The following is a 16,512-nucleotide window of genomic DNA, read 5'->3' as shown; positions in this document are numbered from 1 at the left end:
TACCATGGCAGCCTGACTCCAGAAATACACGAATTTGTCAAGGAAAAAAAAAAAAAAAAAAAAAAAAAAAGTATAAAAATAGCGCTGACCACACACTGAAGCTCTGAAAAGTGCTCGAGCTCCCTTTTTCCAACACTACAATAGGAAATGCCAAATGCCAACAGGACTTACAGTGCTGGCGGGGGAAGCTGGTCTTGGGCTCCCCTCCCTGGGTTGGCAGCAAGAGGAAAAACCACTGCTTAAAAGGTGCACCATGAAGACAGTAAAGCACCAATCTAACACAGTAATAGCAATCCCAGGCACCCAACAGCACAAAACAGGACTCAAAAACTTCATGATCTTGGTTTGCAAATGAGAAATTAATATCCAACATGTTATGATGAAGTTTTCATGTCTCTCATGGAGTCTTCAAGCCCTCAGATTTCACGGTCCCAAGCTCTTCTTGATGACACTTGGGGCTGGAAACATGTTTAAAGAAAACCAAGACATGTGTGAAAAATAAGCTGTGATTGGCACCAGATTTAGTTTTTGCCATGACCATTTTGAAATACTTGCTGTTATGTGCGAAGCAGCTCCTCTCTCAGTAAGAATTTGGCCTCAAATTTTTATCCTGAAAAAGACTTTCAAAAATAGCAAGGTCACAGAAGAAGAGGGCCAAGGATCCATCTATGACTATCAATGGTAGAGTAAAATAAAATAAAATCTAAAAAATAAAAATAAAAATAGAAGAAAAACTTGCTATATAGCTGTTTAAAAATAAATAAATAAATAAAAATCAGCAGTAACATGAAACAATGGGGCTAAATTTTCTGGATTAATTGGTGAGTAAATCCTCTCCAGTCAATTGGCTTATGAGCCGAATAGCCTGCAGCGTTAGGGAAAAAAAATGCTAGATGGTTTTGCAACACAGAAGAAGAAAAGAAAGAAAACTTGAAAGTAGCTGCTGTTCTTTGTGGATGGTTCCTGACATTGGAAGTCATTACTGACTGATTAATTTACTAACTCATTAGGGGTTATTTACATTGTTTATGAGCATGTGACTAATTACACAATGAAGATACCAAAACATAATCACCTAATAAGAGCGTGTGACCATGGCAGAGATGAATTGGGTGACCAGGCCAATCCTGTCTAAGTGCAGCCAGCAAGCCCCAGCCTGCCCTGATGACGGGGCGCTCGGAGCGCTCCTTCACCCTCTCCCCCCAGCTCCAAGTCCACAAGAGGCACAAAAATTTCCAGGGAGCCTTGCTCCGGAGGGGCCACATCTGGAGGGAAGCCAGGAGGGCTGCACACATGTCCTCGCAGGGAGACACGGGCGAGAGGCACGGTGCGAAACCTCAGTGCCAGTGCCACCGACTGGGAGGGTGTAATTGGGGCGAGTGGTATCTGGGAGCGGTTCTCACCCTGTCCAGAGGCAAATTCCAGCCCAGGAGAATTTGCTCCTGATGAAAGGTGTCTGACAGGCAGCCTCAAAGACTGAAGGCTTCAACATCTAAAGAAACGGCAACGTCGTCGGTGCAAATGGAGCAATCCCCTTCGTCCACGCTGGCCTCGCAGGGAGTCTCATCTCCAGATACCCAGTGAGTGTCTTCTGCTGTGGTGGGTTTTCCTTATGCAGAAACTCGTTCTCCCGCAGCAATGCTGCATTTGCTACAACACACCACCACGGGGGCTTTGCATGTCCGGGGTTGCCATAAATACCTCCCGGAAATACGCTGTCACCAGTGAAGATTCTCATGGGGGAAACAGCTTTTATAGCCAGGCTACACTGCTCTACTTACTGGGTAAATTCAAGCTACGTTAACAAAATAAATTAACTTCTTACAGTATGACATCTCCCATTTCAGATAGGCTGCCACTAACCACTTCGCCATTTATAAACAAAAAGGGTGACACTGACCTGACTTAACCAAAACTGATGTCTCAGGGTAAAGGCTGTCCCCAAGAGGTTTCCCTGGTAGAAAAATACTAATAATAATAACAACAAATTGATGCTTTGAGAAACATCAACAGCTCACAGCAGTGCGAGCTCTCCCAGCTCAGCCTGGCTGACCCCGCTGTGCACATGAGGGTGCCCTGGGCACCCAGCCCCAGGGTCTGGCCGGGGGTCTGATAGACATGCTGTAACAGGGACATCACGGGAGTGCGAGGCTGAATGTTTAGCCACCGACAGCCAAAAAGCCAGAGACCTCAGGGGGCTGTTTGATAACCTCAAGGCAACGACATCCTGGATAGAAGAAAGCCGTCTATACACAATGACAAAACCAGCCAGGATTATGGTCATGTTTATGAATAGTCAATGTCTCCAAGATGCCATCCTGTCTGATGCTATCGGGGCATCTGCACTTGTCGGAAAGCTGCCCTGCAGATCGGTAGCACCCTGCCGTGGTGACATGCACCAGGGTCCAAAGCTGAGACCCCTGACAGAGCAGGGAGAGCCACCCTGCCCCCTATCAGATATCCTGGCGAGGAAGGCCGGTTATGTCCCTGAGTAAATTTGTTGGCTTTGCACTGCAGGCCCCAAGTGGAGCTTCTTGGGAAAGAAGGGGGCTTTGCTGAACAGCACAGTGAGGCACAGCCCTGCTCTGAGGGACTGCAATCAAAACAGGCAGGGTGACAAAATGCAGAGGACAAGCTGGGGGTATGTAAGACACGATGTCAGACCCCAGCTGTGGCTACCTGAAGACACCTGCAAGCAGCATAGTTTGTTGCCAGACTAACAATCCCAGCAGTGCTTTCTCCATTTCCCTTTCTCATCCAAATGTTTTTGGTGCTGTTTGAAGGCACTGTGATGCAAAGGGCAGGCATGCATTGCACCTGAAATGAAAACAGGAAGGCTGACAGCACCTCAGGAGAAAAATGCCACCCTGATGGGGCAGATGGGCAAAAAGGATACAGATTAAGTCCAACACCAGTTTCTGTAGGCAAGCTGGTGGCAGCACCACTGTGAACTACAGCTCCCTGGGCTGCTTTTGGTCCAACCACCCCACAGTTAGCCATGAGCTGCCACGTGCCAACTCCTGCCAGCTCCATCACCAGCTTATGCCTCCGAGGCTGCCAGGGGCTTGCACCCTGAATCCCAGGGAACAGCCACAGCCCCTGCTCTTTTGGCATACACGCAAACTAAAGCTGCAGCAGGAACTGCCCCACTTCTGAAGGAACCGTGGGGAAACCCCAGCCCAGCTTTGAACCCACAAGTGAGAGGCAAAGGACCCAGATCTCAGTCACCCTCTCCTCTTTTCTCCCCTCCTGCCCTAAACAGGATGGTCAAGAGGGAACATGCTGATTTATTAAAGTAGCTCTTGTGCAGAAAAGGGGCCCGGGGTACAGGACTGCTGAGCTCAGCTGAAATCGGGCATCTCCCCCGAGCAGCGGGGCAGGGAAACTTGTGTCAGCTGAGGAGTGGCCCAGCTGCAGGACATCCAGCTGGTTCCCATCCCAACAGGGTCCGAGACAGCGCCAGCCTTCCCGCCTGCCTCCCCCAAAACCGACCGTCACATTTGTCACGGACCACGTTGGCCTAAATAGCTAGGTGTCACGTCGCCAACAGCCCGTACGGGAAGATCTTACATAACCCGGATAAATGGGACAAGGTCACCGCCGAGCCCAACCTCCTCTTGCAGAAGACCCAGCACCCGTGGGTCCTGCCGGCCCCGCCGAGCCGGGAGGGAGCCCCGGCTGCTGCTCTGGTGGCAGGCAGATCGCAGCGCGCTGCTGATACCTACAGGAAGAAATTCCTGGCAGGATTTGCTGGGCTGGAATTTGCCAGCGTCAGTCAGTAACCAGCGGTGCTGGATCAGGTGAGAGGGTTTAGTGAAACCGCAGGTGTGGCCCTTTGTCTGTGCCCAGTGCGTGTCGCGGCGGAAAAGTTTTACCCGGGTTACCTCATATCCCCTTCACCTGCTGATTCAGGCTCCTCTCTCTATTTTTAAATGAGGTGCTTGGTGTCACTCACTGAGGAAAATTACTCTGTGCCTCCAGAAATAGATGCTACACCTCTACCCCAGGAGAGCCCCTTATACGCGATACCATTTTGCAGCCATCAGTGCCAAAGGGATGTCTGCAGCATCTGCTGTAAGACAACACAGAACCCGTGTTTGTGGGAAACACCATGAGATAAGGAAAAAGAGGGGGCCGGGTTATAGGAGAGCACAGCATGGGGTATCAGGGAGCGGGACTTCATGGAAAAAACGAGGGAGGATGGAAAGCAGGGGCTGGGGAGAGGAACCAGGGAGGCTGAACGCTGCTGGGGCCACGGGTTGGGAGCATTGGCCTCGGGAGCAGGGGCAGACACAGGCAGGGAGGACAGATCCACAGAGGGGCTGCAGCACGGAGAGAGGAGCGTGGGCAGGGCAGAGGCACCCGGGGCTGCCAGGCCTGAGATTCTTAGGATGGGTTTTGCCATGGCAAGGATTTTCCTTACAGCCCCTGCTTTTGCTGAGGGGAGAAAGCATTCAGGGCTTGCCTAGAAATGCAAGGCAGTTTTTAGTCTTGGTGGTTTCAGAGTTGTGTCCCAAGAGGAATTTTAAGGGTAAGCAGTTGGAAGTGGGGGAGGAGGGGAAGGGCTGTTAAATACAGATGCCTTTTTTTTTTTTTTTTAACTGTTATTTTTACTTACTCTACCAATTTGTTGCGTACTTCAGGCTGGCAGCATGGGGCCAGTGCAGGGTGCTGGCTACTTTCTTGTCACCACGGCGGGGCTGCGGCACCGCTCCTGCTCCCCAGCCCAGGGTGCTCAGGGAGGCTCCGGCCTTGCCACAAGCTCAGCACCACCGTCCCGTGTCCCCGTGTCCCTGTGTCCCCATGTCCCTCTGGTTTTGGGGGTGCCGGGTGCTTTATGCAGAGCCCTCTTCGCACCCCTGTGGCTGGGCCTGACCCACCCGGGGCCCAGCTACAGGTGTCCATCACCTGGAGGACACAGCCGGCGAGCAATGTTTGTATCACGTGCCGGGGAAGGAAAACCACAGAGTCAGCCAGAGGCCAAAAACAACAGCCGGGAGAGGAGGAATTCATTAAGAGAAACGGCAAGGGAAGCAAAGCCTGTTTGTGTAAGGGCAGAGCCTGCGGCAAGCCATCCCGCGACCTGCAGCCACAGAGGGTCGGGGATGGAGCCGTGCCCCCGGCCACCCCTGCAGCGGCCGTTTCCTCGGCCAGGCCATCCCGGCGAGCCGCAGCCAGGGACCCTCCTGCTGTGGCAGAGGGGCTTCCTCAAACGTGATGCTTCCACACCCTCAGCAGCTTCATTTGTTGCTCTCTTTGGGGTGGGTGGTTTTTTGGAGCCTGTGGCCCCACGGGTGAGCAAAGCCCCTCTCCTCGCAGCTCCCTGACTTAGCATCCCCTCTGGCACGCAGGCCAGTGAGTTCCCAGCAAAAAAGTTGGAACCAACTTCAAAAGGATTTGCAGCGAGCAGCCTTTCTATCTCTTGATCCTCTCAGCTGTACATGGGATTAGGGGCTGGCTGAAGCCCGGCGCCCCCAGCCTGGGGCTTGCTCCCCTCATTCTCAGGGCACACACCGTGGACCTTCCTGTCCCCAGCCTCACGCACTCTTTCCTGTGCTGGCCCGGGTGGCTGCTTGGGGGAGGCCCTGGTCCGGTGTCAAACAGCATTTCACAGACACTGGATAGCAGAGACAAAATGTGTGACCTTCCAAGGACAAGGGCTGAGTTTGCTCCATTACAGCATCACCTGGCAAAGCCCACTGTGGCCACGACATCTCCTCCACCTCACGGTTCTGCTGCTAGGGCTGTCGGGCACAGCTCTGTGTCCAGGAGGAAAAGCCCCAACTGTGGCAGCCATCCCCACAAACCTCACGTTGCCCCAGGGTTTAGCCACTGGGCTAAGGATATTAACTGGGCTGCTTCTCCTTGGGAAAGATACTGGCTCCTTCCATAGCATTCCCATACAGCCAATGCAGATCTTCCTGCCCCAGGGAGGAGGGAAAGGTGCCAGCCTAACACCACAGGGACTCAGGGAAGGGTTATGTCCCACCAAGGAGGGGAGAGGGGGCGAGGGGGGACAAAACGCTGGAGGAGCCTGTGACCATGATGAAAGGACTAAGCTTTCAAGATGGAAGATGAAAGGGAAAGCCGGGAGGTGGGGTTGTTTTTTGTTTTTCCAACTGACAAAAGATCTGGTCCAACTTTTTGAATCACGAAAACAAGGAAAGCTTTTGAGAGGGAGAAAAATGACTCTGGCTCAGCTCAGGGTAGCAGAAGAGTGGTTTGAGCTCAGCATTACAAACTTCCATTTGCTCTGCAGGATGGGTCAGTGTGATGTAAAGTTTGTCTTTGAGAGGGATGTCCAGACTTTTTCCAATAGGTGGGGATGGGAACAGAGGTGGCATTACCTCATTAAGGAAATGAGGGTGGGAAACGGCTCAAGCAAAATACATACTGCAGAAGTGTTTAGCCATCACTGGAAAAAAATAAAATAAAATAAAAAATCGTAGGCAGCAGCGTGGATAGGGTAACTTCAGGGCAGGACACCGGGGCTCCCTCCATAGTGAAGAAGGACAGCAGAGCAAGAGTTGGGACACAGGGTCTGGAAGCAGCACTGCTGTGCTCAAAGCCTGCTTCTGCATAGCTTTGTGTGCCTCAGCTGGCCGATACAATCCACAGGGTGAAAAAGTCAGGGCAAGGAATGTCCAAGAGGTGGTGGAATCAGCCATTACTGTTGTGTGCTCTGAGAGCTGCTGAGAAAGGGAGAGGACTCTAAGCCGCCAGTAAAAGCGATGGAGCCATCGGGATCTACCGGCATGAGCTTGTTCTCTGAGCCTTGGGCCCCCATCACGCTCTTCCCACAACCATCTGGCAGGGCCACCGCACTGGGATGCGCCGGGCAATCTCCGGACGGAGCCACCGCTGCTGCCGGTGCCGCTTCAGCTTGTTTGTTTTCCTTAATCCCAAGAGGCAGCATCTCTGACAGGGCAGCAGTGTGATTAAGATGATCCAGCGTGGCTGTCACAAGCATGTAATTACGGGTTTCCTGTGTCACTCCTGCTGGGAGGTCAGTGACTTGCCCTCCCTCGCTCCAGCAGCGGGAGGGGAGAGCCACCAGCTCCTGTCAGCCTCTTAACCTCCTGGCCAGCTCCGGCTTCTGGCCTCCAGCTCCAGCCTCCGGCTCCAGCCTCCACAGCCCTGGGGACGGGAGGGCAGGCTGTGGCACTCAGCCAGGCTGGGGACGGACAGCAGGCAAGCCACAAATGTGAGAGGGGCTGGGGAGAGTCAGAGCAAAGAGGAAGGGGATGGAGAGGACTGGAGAGGGATGGTATGAGGGCAATGCTGCCCATGGATGCGGAGAAGTGGATACGTTCCCCCTCCCATTACTCTTTTAAGACAAAACATGGGTCTGGTTGGACTTCTTAAGTGGAGAGACCTGGGCAAACTTTCCCATCCCCAATATCCAGGTATCTCTGCCTACTCCAACATGAAGAGAGGAAGCCTTGCTGCAGACTGTCCCAGGTTCTCCCCAAAGGCACTGCGAGATATTTCAGTGGCCCCCAAGGGATCATCGTGCTCTGCAGCACCCATGTTTCCCTCACCGCTAGCAGGCTGGTCAGGGACACACAGAGGGGCTGCTCTCACCAGATCGGATTCTGAAGCTGTTGCACACAGGATTAGCTGCAAATCACAGCAGAGAAGGACCCGTTGCTGGCCCGTCAGAACAAGACGAGGTTTTGTGCTGCATTTGCTCCTAGAGAAGGCAGGGTTTCCTCAAGCTCTGTTTGTTTAGTGACCCCCACATAAGGAAATCCATCACATAGCCTCCTTTATTAATACTGGCAATCATCTGCAGCCAGCTGTTGCCCAGCTGTCAGAGCTGGTATTGCACGGGAATCCCTGCACAGAGCACCACATCTCATCCTTACAGACCTAGCCTCCAAGAGGCACTCAGGGAAGAGCTTGCATGCCCCTGCAGAGCCCAATATCAATGCTCATCCTTGGTGGCAGCAAAGCATTTCTGTCGGTGAGGAACCGCCACTTGGTTGCAAGACAAAGCTCTCTCCAAAGCACCAAATGCCATTGTGTTTAGGTGGGGGCCAAAGCTGAGATTCAGGTTTCGGGCCAAAACAGAGTGGCACCTCCTGTAAAGCAAGCCATGAAACCAAAACTCAGTTCTTCACTTACCAATCTCACTTATTTGCCAGGCGTATCTTCCAAAAGGGCATCCAGTTGCAAGCCAGAGACATCAAGAAACAGGGAAGCCACCATCACACACAATAGAGGGCTCCAGCGAAGCACTGGAAAAATGCCTTCACCATTGGAAAATGTCTGCCTTCTTCCTAATCTGGATCTGTCTGGCACGAGCTGAGAAGCAGGCAACCCATACAAGAAGCTGTGTTTACACCTAACACAGTTACCAAGAGCTGCAGCCATGAAGTAATTACTACACAAACCTGGGAGCCAAGGGTGGTGAAGACTTTTTTACAGGTTTCCTCTAGTCTACGTTGCATTAGAAAACAAGTGAGCTCCATCCATAACGCATGCTGTAAGAAGGGGCGTGATGTAGAAACCCCCAGACAGGGTTTGCTAATTTATGCCAGCAGCCATGCCAGGCACATGCTGTTCCTCAAATAACCAAGCTTTTCTCTGAAACAGAAAAAAATAAAAAATAAAAATAAATAAAAGGTGGAGTGCTGAGGTCCTTCGAGTAAAGGCTCCCAGGAACAGCTTCACATCACAAAACCCTCCAGCTAATGCACGGGTTTAGGGGTCGCTGTGTGGGTTAGCTACAGAAAGCCACCCTGCAGGGGTGGCACAAACCTGGCGGTGGGAGTACAGAGATAAGCCGGAGGAGGCACAAGGCAGCTGGGGGGCTCCTGCCCAACACCCTTCCCACTTCTTCCACAGGGCACAAGGCAATGCTGCAGCATGCTGGCACGTGGTGAGGATTGCTGCTGAAATCCTCAGTGCACACCCCATGGGGCTGCTTTGCACCTCGATGCCTGCAGTTACACAGCCAGCCCCTGAAGCTCTCCTGTCCCTCTCGTGCACCCCCTGCTCACATGGCACAACATTTCGGTGTTCCTGAGTGTGCTTGGGGTGATTCACAGGCACGCAGACAATGCCTGCTTTAGCACGGGGCCAGGGAGGAGCTCTGCCTGCCGCGACAGAGATAACTGCTGCTTTCTGAAACATTTCCCAGGAGGAAAACCCCTCACCGTGCCAGCCCCGCATCACCATGCCGCTGCAGGGTTGGCAGCCCTGACACGCACCGAACCCCCTCCCAGGATGTGGGAGCTAATCACTTCCCGTGATCTGCCGCAGCCCTGGGACTGGGAAAGTGTCCCAAAGTGGAAGGGACCCAGGGTGCAAGGTCCAAGTGCCACTTCTAGAGGGGAACGGGGTGCTGCTCTGTACTGAACCAGCGGAGGAGATGCCAAATCTGCACGCGATGCTGGTGACTTTGGAAGCAAAGCAAAAAGATATCCCTTACATGTCAGGCAGCAGAGAGGCAGGCAGCTATTTGTCACCTACACGGCTATGGGACTGGGTAGGATCACTGAGGCCATCTGCCCCAGTCCCTGCAATTAGAGGCCACGAGGATATTCACCCCCACCTCCTCCATCGCCCACATCACAAAACGCCTCATGGTTCCCCGCATCTCCTGGTGGCCCCGGGAAAGCAGAGCACACCACAAACTACACAAGGTTCAAAAAATTGTTCCTGCCAATCTGATTTGGATCAAAATACCTTCCTGACCCCAAATTTGGCATTTCCTTAGGGCTACAACACATATATTAGCCATGTCAAGCAGCCCTCGGAGGGATTTCTGTGTGCCGCTCACATCACCATGACACCCCTCCACATCTTGTCTCTAGCAGTAGCCGGTGTCCCATGCATCGGGACAAAAGAGGGGGAAATGCAAACAAACCTTCTTTTCAGCCTCCTTTCTAAGTGAATTGGTAGGGAAGAAAGTTTGCTGGTGGGTTTACAGGCAACCTGAGAAAGGGATTTGGTTAGCAGAGTTGTGTGCATTAACTGGGATTAATTAGTGCACGGCAACAAACTGAAATCAGATCACTTTTCAGTCCCTCTTGGCAATACCACCAAATGGAACATCCAAAACTTAATATTGCAAGCTTTATTCTTCCAGTCCAGAACCCCGTTATCCTGTCATCTGATCCCCTCCATAAATTCAGCAGTCCTGCCAATGAATTATTCAGCTGTCCTAGGTCTTATGCATCAGCTGCTACACCCATGTAAGACCAAGATCATGATGAATGAGAAGAGGGACAAAAAATAAGACAGCCTGCTTTCTCTGTAGCTAGAGAACACCCTAAAGCACACCCCAGAAAAAGGGCAAAAGCTCCCCAGAATATTTGTGTTTTCCTGGCTAAGATGCAGAACAGCCAAGAGAAGGAGATTTATAAACTTGATATGAATCTTGTATTAAAACTGTTGTTGAACTTGTACCATTTAAAACTCATGGTCACTGAGATCATTGCTGCAGAACACCATTTATTTTACTCCTTTTTTTCTTCTGTTTATCTAACCCACACATGTAACTGGTGCAGGAAGTACTGACAGGACATGACTCAGAAATACATACAAGCGTATCCCTCTACATTTACGCAAGTAAATTCCCAAGGATTTGCTGCTGAGGATGGCAGCATTGCACTGGATGTAACAGGTACTCGTACAAAACATCCTTGGGGCCCTCTGAGCTCATGTAAACGAGCCCTCCATGGATGCCCTGGGGCCTTCTACCGTGATGGAAAACAGTCATCTTTTCTCAGGCATTGCCCTGTGACGGAGGACCCGACACCACAAGCCCTACCCCTCACTGCTAACAAAAGGAAGGCACATGTTTTTGATGTTCCTTCTCCACAAAGGGATGTACATCCCAAAGAAAACACCATCCTCCCATAAACAAAGCATCTTTTCTCCTAGGAAGCTGAGTATACCATAGAAGACTGACATTAGTCACCTCCCTTAACAAACCGGTGGAGGGTGGTGTGTTTTGGGCATGGGATGAAAACATTACCGTATGCTAGCTGACCCTGCACCAGGAGCCAAGCCCGGCCCTGCCTGTGAAGGCTCTGCTGATCTTTATCTGCTAGAAATGCGATGAATCTATTCAGCAGCAGGTCTGGTGGGGAGCCTCCAAAAGCTGAGAGTTCAGCAAAGGAGAAAGGAGAGGTGGATGAACTGCCAGAGAAGGGCCATTCCACAGCTCAGAAAGACGGGCACCGAGACTGTGAGCTCTGCAGGAGGGCAGGGAAGAACTGAAAGCTGGCCAAAAAAGAGCAAAGCTCCCTTGTACTCCTTTGGGACGCTTCTTGGAGCTCGTTATCAGCACCCTATGGCCGACTGCTGAAAGAGACAAATCCCAAATGACAACAAAAGAGAGAGATTCTGGAGTTCTGAAACAAAGTCAATTAAAGACCCCTGCATAGAGCCGAAGCAGGAAAAATACCACCACAAAGGTATAGAAGGGGGCGCTGAAGAAGCTGACCCCAGCAGCAAGTTGTGCAGAGCAGCGCCATCAACTCCTTGGACAATTCCCGCATGTAAGCATCATTCCTTCCCAAGGTCTGGTTGCCAAGGTCAGAGGTTCAGAGAGAAGAGGAACTTCTGGAAAGTAGGACATGAGGGTGGTAGGGCAAGCGTGAAGCAAACGTTTACCTGCAATACGTAACACCTCAATTAGGAATGCTGGAGAACGACAACGTCCTCCATGACAAGAACCAGTTAAACTTTACGCTCTTGCAACAAAAGCATTCCCATCTCACTGACCGGGAAACTGGAGCACCGGCAGATTCCAGCCGATGTTCCTAAACGTGGAAGCCTTAAATCAGATGTCTAAACAGCTTGCAGGCATGTTAGAAAGGGTCTTGGTCTTTCCAAGATGCTGTGTATCCCCATCTGTTGCTGGCTGAACAATTGCCAGCTGACCTACCTCACAGTTCATGCTCGCTGGCCTCTCCAAAAAGGCGTAGGATTATTATCATTATTATTACTGATAAGAGGGCCCAGCTCATTCACTCCATTATCCCAATTAATTCCAAGGCTTGCAATGCCATTTCCGTCTGATAAGTCAGACGAGCAGGCTGTCATATAATTTGCTCAAGACTTCCCCAAGTCTTCAGAGTTACCTCTTGCACAGATTTTTTTCCAGTCCCAAGGCAGCAGAGTCATGCATGACTATGTGGGGCCATTTGATCCTATCACTTTCAAACAAACGCCCCCCTGGAAATCAGGTGTTAGCAAGCCCAAGCAAGAAAAATCTGTGTTCCAGCACTGTGGATGACTGTAGCAGAGATCTGTATTAACATGTCCTTGCCAGGCCAGAAGAAAATTCACAGATTTTATTTTATTTTTTTTTCTGTAAGCTAACTTTATCCAAACTTCTGTTTTGGATCACTGAATCGTGTGTTTGAACCAATCTTCCCCCCGCTCCTCTTACGGCATGACAGCGAGGAGCTTATGTGACAGAGTTGATACTGTTTTGCTAGATAAAAGCACACAACTTTTTGGACATCAAAAAGGCGAGCCTTCATCACTTACAATGCATGTAGGAATTCCTGTCCATGAAAATACTAATCTTAACACTTTCCCAGTCTGTGTTAAATTAGTAGCATTCATATGCAGCACTTCAGGCCATTTACAAGGGGCACTTCCTGCAATCAAAAACATATGTCCCATAAATGGCCCAGTTCTGCCTAAGTTTGCTTTCCTAGAGCAGCTGGCCGCTCCTGAGAACACAAAGGAGAATATTTAAGCAAGTGTAGTGTTCGCTGATACCCGGGGCCGGCTGGGAAATAGAAATCCCTTCCAGCAAGAAAGAAAACAATAGTGACCGAGTTTCTTTTCAAGCAAAATACTAGACCAAAAAATCAAACCCGCTGTTTTCATTAGAACTCTGCAAAAGCCAGGCTTCGCCAGGACCAAAAGGAAAACTGCCGGCTTCCTGGCTGCAGCGGGTTGCAGGTGAGCTGCCAGGAGCTCCCGGGGCAGCTCCCAGCCCTCCGGTGCCTCTGGCTGTCGCTGGCTGCTCCGCTGCGCCTGGGATTTCTGGTCCCCGGGGGAAGGCTGGGCGGCTGGGAGCTGCGCGGGAAGGCAACCTCCGCGCGCCCGTCCACAAGCGCTCTCGGCGATTTTGTTTGCTCCTCGCAGAAAAAGAGCCAAGGATCCTTCAGCCTGATTCTCCCCGTGGAAATCTGCAACTTTCTTACAGAAAGTGCTGAGCTAGTGAAAAGGACATTTTCCATCGGAGAATTATTCTGATGGAAAATTTCCCAACCAGCTTTATTAATACCCTTGACATCGTTTTGTCATTCCTCCTATTTGTGTATCAGTGTCTGGCCACTAAACCAAATTTCTAGCCAGGGCTTTCATAGTTATGATTCCCAGAGGCCATCATGTAATTCTTGGAGTACACTAGACCTGGGATTTATTACAGCAACCGCTCTGGTGCCACACGTTAGGCAACCTGGACGTGTATTTCAGTACTCTCTTTCCAGCCAAGGAGGCTGGAAGAGGCTGTGTGCTAAGCCCATCTCCTCATCCTATCATCGGATGCCTCAGCCAGGCCCGTCTGGCTCTCAGTTTCACGTTGCATCAGGGGACCTGCCACTCCACGGGTGCTCGTGGTGCCAGCCACTGCGTCTCCTACCATGGTACCAGAGCAGGGACTACCCCAGAAAACCTCCCGGCTCCATAACCAGGCTTCAACTGCTAAAACCGAAGCCGGTGTTTGATGACTTGCAGCCAGAGTAAAGTTGTTTCCTCCCGAGATAAGCTGTGGCTCAACCGCTGACCTCCCAAGGCGATGCTTGGATCTCCTCGGGGGTGTGAGCACAGGGCTGCAGGACGATGCCAGCCAGCCCTAAGCGCGGGTCTTTTCGGCGTCCTACCCCAGCAGCGGGCTTTCTGCGCCAGTGTTTCAGGCCCATGGGGAAGTGCTGCAAGATAATTTTACAGGCAGCGTTTTGCTTGTTGATAATACAAAGTTCTTTGCTTCATCTGGAGCCTTGGTACATCATGTAGATCAACATTACTTCTGTCCTTTGTGCACTGGTCTATTTAGGGACTGTAATATTGTCTAGGTATTGGGCAAGACCCCTTGGTAATAACTGCCTATCCCCAGAAAGGAAGATAATTGTGACATATCTTGTGGTCAGAGTGCCTTGAGAATAACCCCAAGCATTACTGGTGATTTATGAAAATCATTTGCAAGTCCCGCAGCACACAGCCGGCTCTTTGGAAAATTCACTTTTCCCTCATTTGCTCCGCAACCGCTCTTGACAGCCTCACCAGCCTCTCCGCAGACTTCCCTCGTTGTCACCCCCGCTAACCCATACGTTGTCTGCACAGCTCCGAATTAAACGTGCTTTGCAGTAGCTGCTTCGTGGCCCTCTCCCAAAACAAGGGTGAGGAAGCTCTCCTCGTGCTACTCTGTTAAACGGGAGTAAAACCCTGTGTACGTTATTCACGGGATGCTTCTTGTCATTATCCAGCATCCCCATCTGGCTGATAGGTTTTGCTGAGACAGACCTAGGCAAAGGACGCCAGCCTTTGTTAGCTCTGAACAGGGAAACACCGCAGCCTCTAAAGCTCCCTCTTCCCTCCTCGCTGGCACCACAGCCTCCCTCAGGAACCCAGGAGATCATCCCAAGCCCTGCCCGTGTTGTAGCCCTGCCTTTCTTCAGGCTGTCACGCAGATGGGGCCTCAGGAGAACAGTGGAGTCAAAAACACCCTTCTCCCTCAAGCAAAGCTTAATTTCCTTTATGTTTTGGTTCTGATACTGTCCCGAAAGACTTTCACCCCAAAGAGGTGGCTGTCCCCCAAAGGGGAAAAAAAATAACCCCTGTGTTTCAGGCTGTTTGATGCTGTTGCAACTCCCCACCTTCAAGAGTAGCTGTATCCTTTGACACAGCAGTTCCTAGAGCACATTTTAAGGGCAAATCAGCCTCAGTTAATAACCGTTTTTGGATTGCTTCATTTTGCATACCACATGCTAACCGCTCCCTTGACGCAGCACTTAAACTCTCTCCAAACTGGCAACACGCGAGCAATTTCCTTAGCCCCCCCACCTCCCTACCAACACATATTTAGAAATTGTTTCATTTTGCTGTTTTTGTTTTTATTGCATTTTTCGGGAGCTCAAATGCATCACTACCACCGCTGCCTTTATGGAGAGAGGGGCTGGGAAAACTTCCACCATCTCAGCAAGCCTTCCACCAGCTGGTTTAACAGCAGCCGCTAGCCTGTGGTTTCCTCTTCAATTTTTCAGCAGTCATGGTATTCCTGGATTATAATCCCACCCTGGTCACCATTTCTTGTTCTGCTTTCCTCCTCAGACATAACACGAAGAGCCACACGGTCACAGATGAGCACGTGCTGCATACACACAGCAGCTTCTCCCACTACAGCCTGGCCACGAGCGTGGAGCAAACGTTGCTTTCTCCTTCAGCACTTCACCCTGTCTTCTTAACCATTTATTTGCTCCCTGGAGGCTGTTCAGCTCCAGGATGTAAAGATCTGGTTTGATTCAGAGTGTCTGTGACCCGATGGCAGCACCGGTTGATCTCCGCATCCACCGATGCTTTCGTGTTGTGAATCCTCTCCGGCTGGAGCTCAGGCACCCAGGCTGTCATGTGTACATGGTTGGAGGTGTCGCTGCAGCCCTGAAGGGCCATGCTGTAACCCCCATTACCACCTGAACAGCCTCTCCAGCCCCAGAGCATCGCTTTTGGAGGGTGGGATGGGGAACGGATAAAGGGGTACCTTTGGGGAAGGGAGATGGAGGAACAGTCCAGGAACCCAGAGGTGCGATCCAGGCACCAGGCTGGGGAAAGGCTTTTTTTACCATCTCCCAGCCCCACTATGTGTTCTGGCAGAGCTGTGGAAATTCACCTGCAGTGTTACATCATGAGGGCCTGGCTCAGAAAGCTGAAAGGGAAGAGGCTTTACCTCAACGGAGCCAGGCACTCAAGCACCAGCTGCGGGCGCAGCAGCGTGGCTGGAAAGGTACTGAGGCCACGGTGACTCACAGGTAGGAGTCACATCAGGAAGGGGATAGCAGCTTGTATCGCCGTCCCCTCCCAGTTCGGTTTCAGTGGTTGCTGCTTGGCTCCTGCTGGTGGCATTTTCCATGCAAACTTGGCAGCGACAGCGGTGCCCAGGATTAGCTTCCCCTGCAGGGGGAAGGGAAAGGCAGGTGATACTTGGGGTCGTGCCAGGCTGATCTTCACACAGAAAGGCAACCTGGCTCCCTGTGGGCTCCACTGCTTTCTCTTGCCACGTCCCAGGCCAGAGGGCTCCCCAAAACCCAAGTACATTGCTCCTGGTGGCAGTAGTACAGCCTGGACTGCTGCAATGCTACAGCAGTGAGGGGCATGGCAGGACCACCCCACCACGGCTGTTGTGACCGGCTTGTTTCTGGGGCTCACCATCCCTCCCCGGCGTGCCCCTGCTCCCCCTGCCTTGCTTGGGCACCACACACATGCCAGACCTCCCAACAGCTGCAAACTCTCACTGCTTGTACAGAAAACAGCAGGCCAGCA

At 51.5% G+C, this 16,512-nt stretch overlaps 1 long non-coding RNA gene across 4 annotated transcripts; it reads right to left on the bottom strand.

Annotated features, from left to right (window-relative positions):
- Window positions 1-728: 728 nt before the first annotated feature.
- Window positions 729-8,650, bottom strand: LOC118164756. Of its 4 annotated transcripts, XR_004749657.1 has the most exons (5): window positions 8,128-8,650; window positions 3,969-4,072; window positions 3,612-3,721; window positions 1,901-1,954; window positions 729-1,795 (listed from the first exon to the last, which is right to left on the bottom strand). It is a non-coding gene; the product is annotated as an uncharacterized LOC118164756 (long non-coding RNA). The 4 variants fall into 4 exon arrangements; XR_004749656.1 differs by having other exon boundaries at window positions 729-1,954; window positions 3,571-3,721; XR_004749654.1 differs by having other exon boundaries at window positions 729-1,954.
- Window positions 8,651-16,512: the final 7,862 nt, after the last annotated feature.

Source organism: Oxyura jamaicensis, chromosome 3 (genome assembly GCF_011077185.1).
Source record: "Oxyura jamaicensis isolate SHBP4307 breed ruddy duck chromosome 3, BPBGC_Ojam_1.0, whole genome shotgun sequence".
Classification (NCBI taxonomy): domain Eukaryota; kingdom Metazoa; phylum Chordata; class Aves; order Anseriformes; family Anatidae; genus Oxyura; species Oxyura jamaicensis.
The sequence above is the reverse complement of the archived record's forward strand: the minus strand, read 5'-3'. Positions and strand labels throughout refer to the sequence as shown.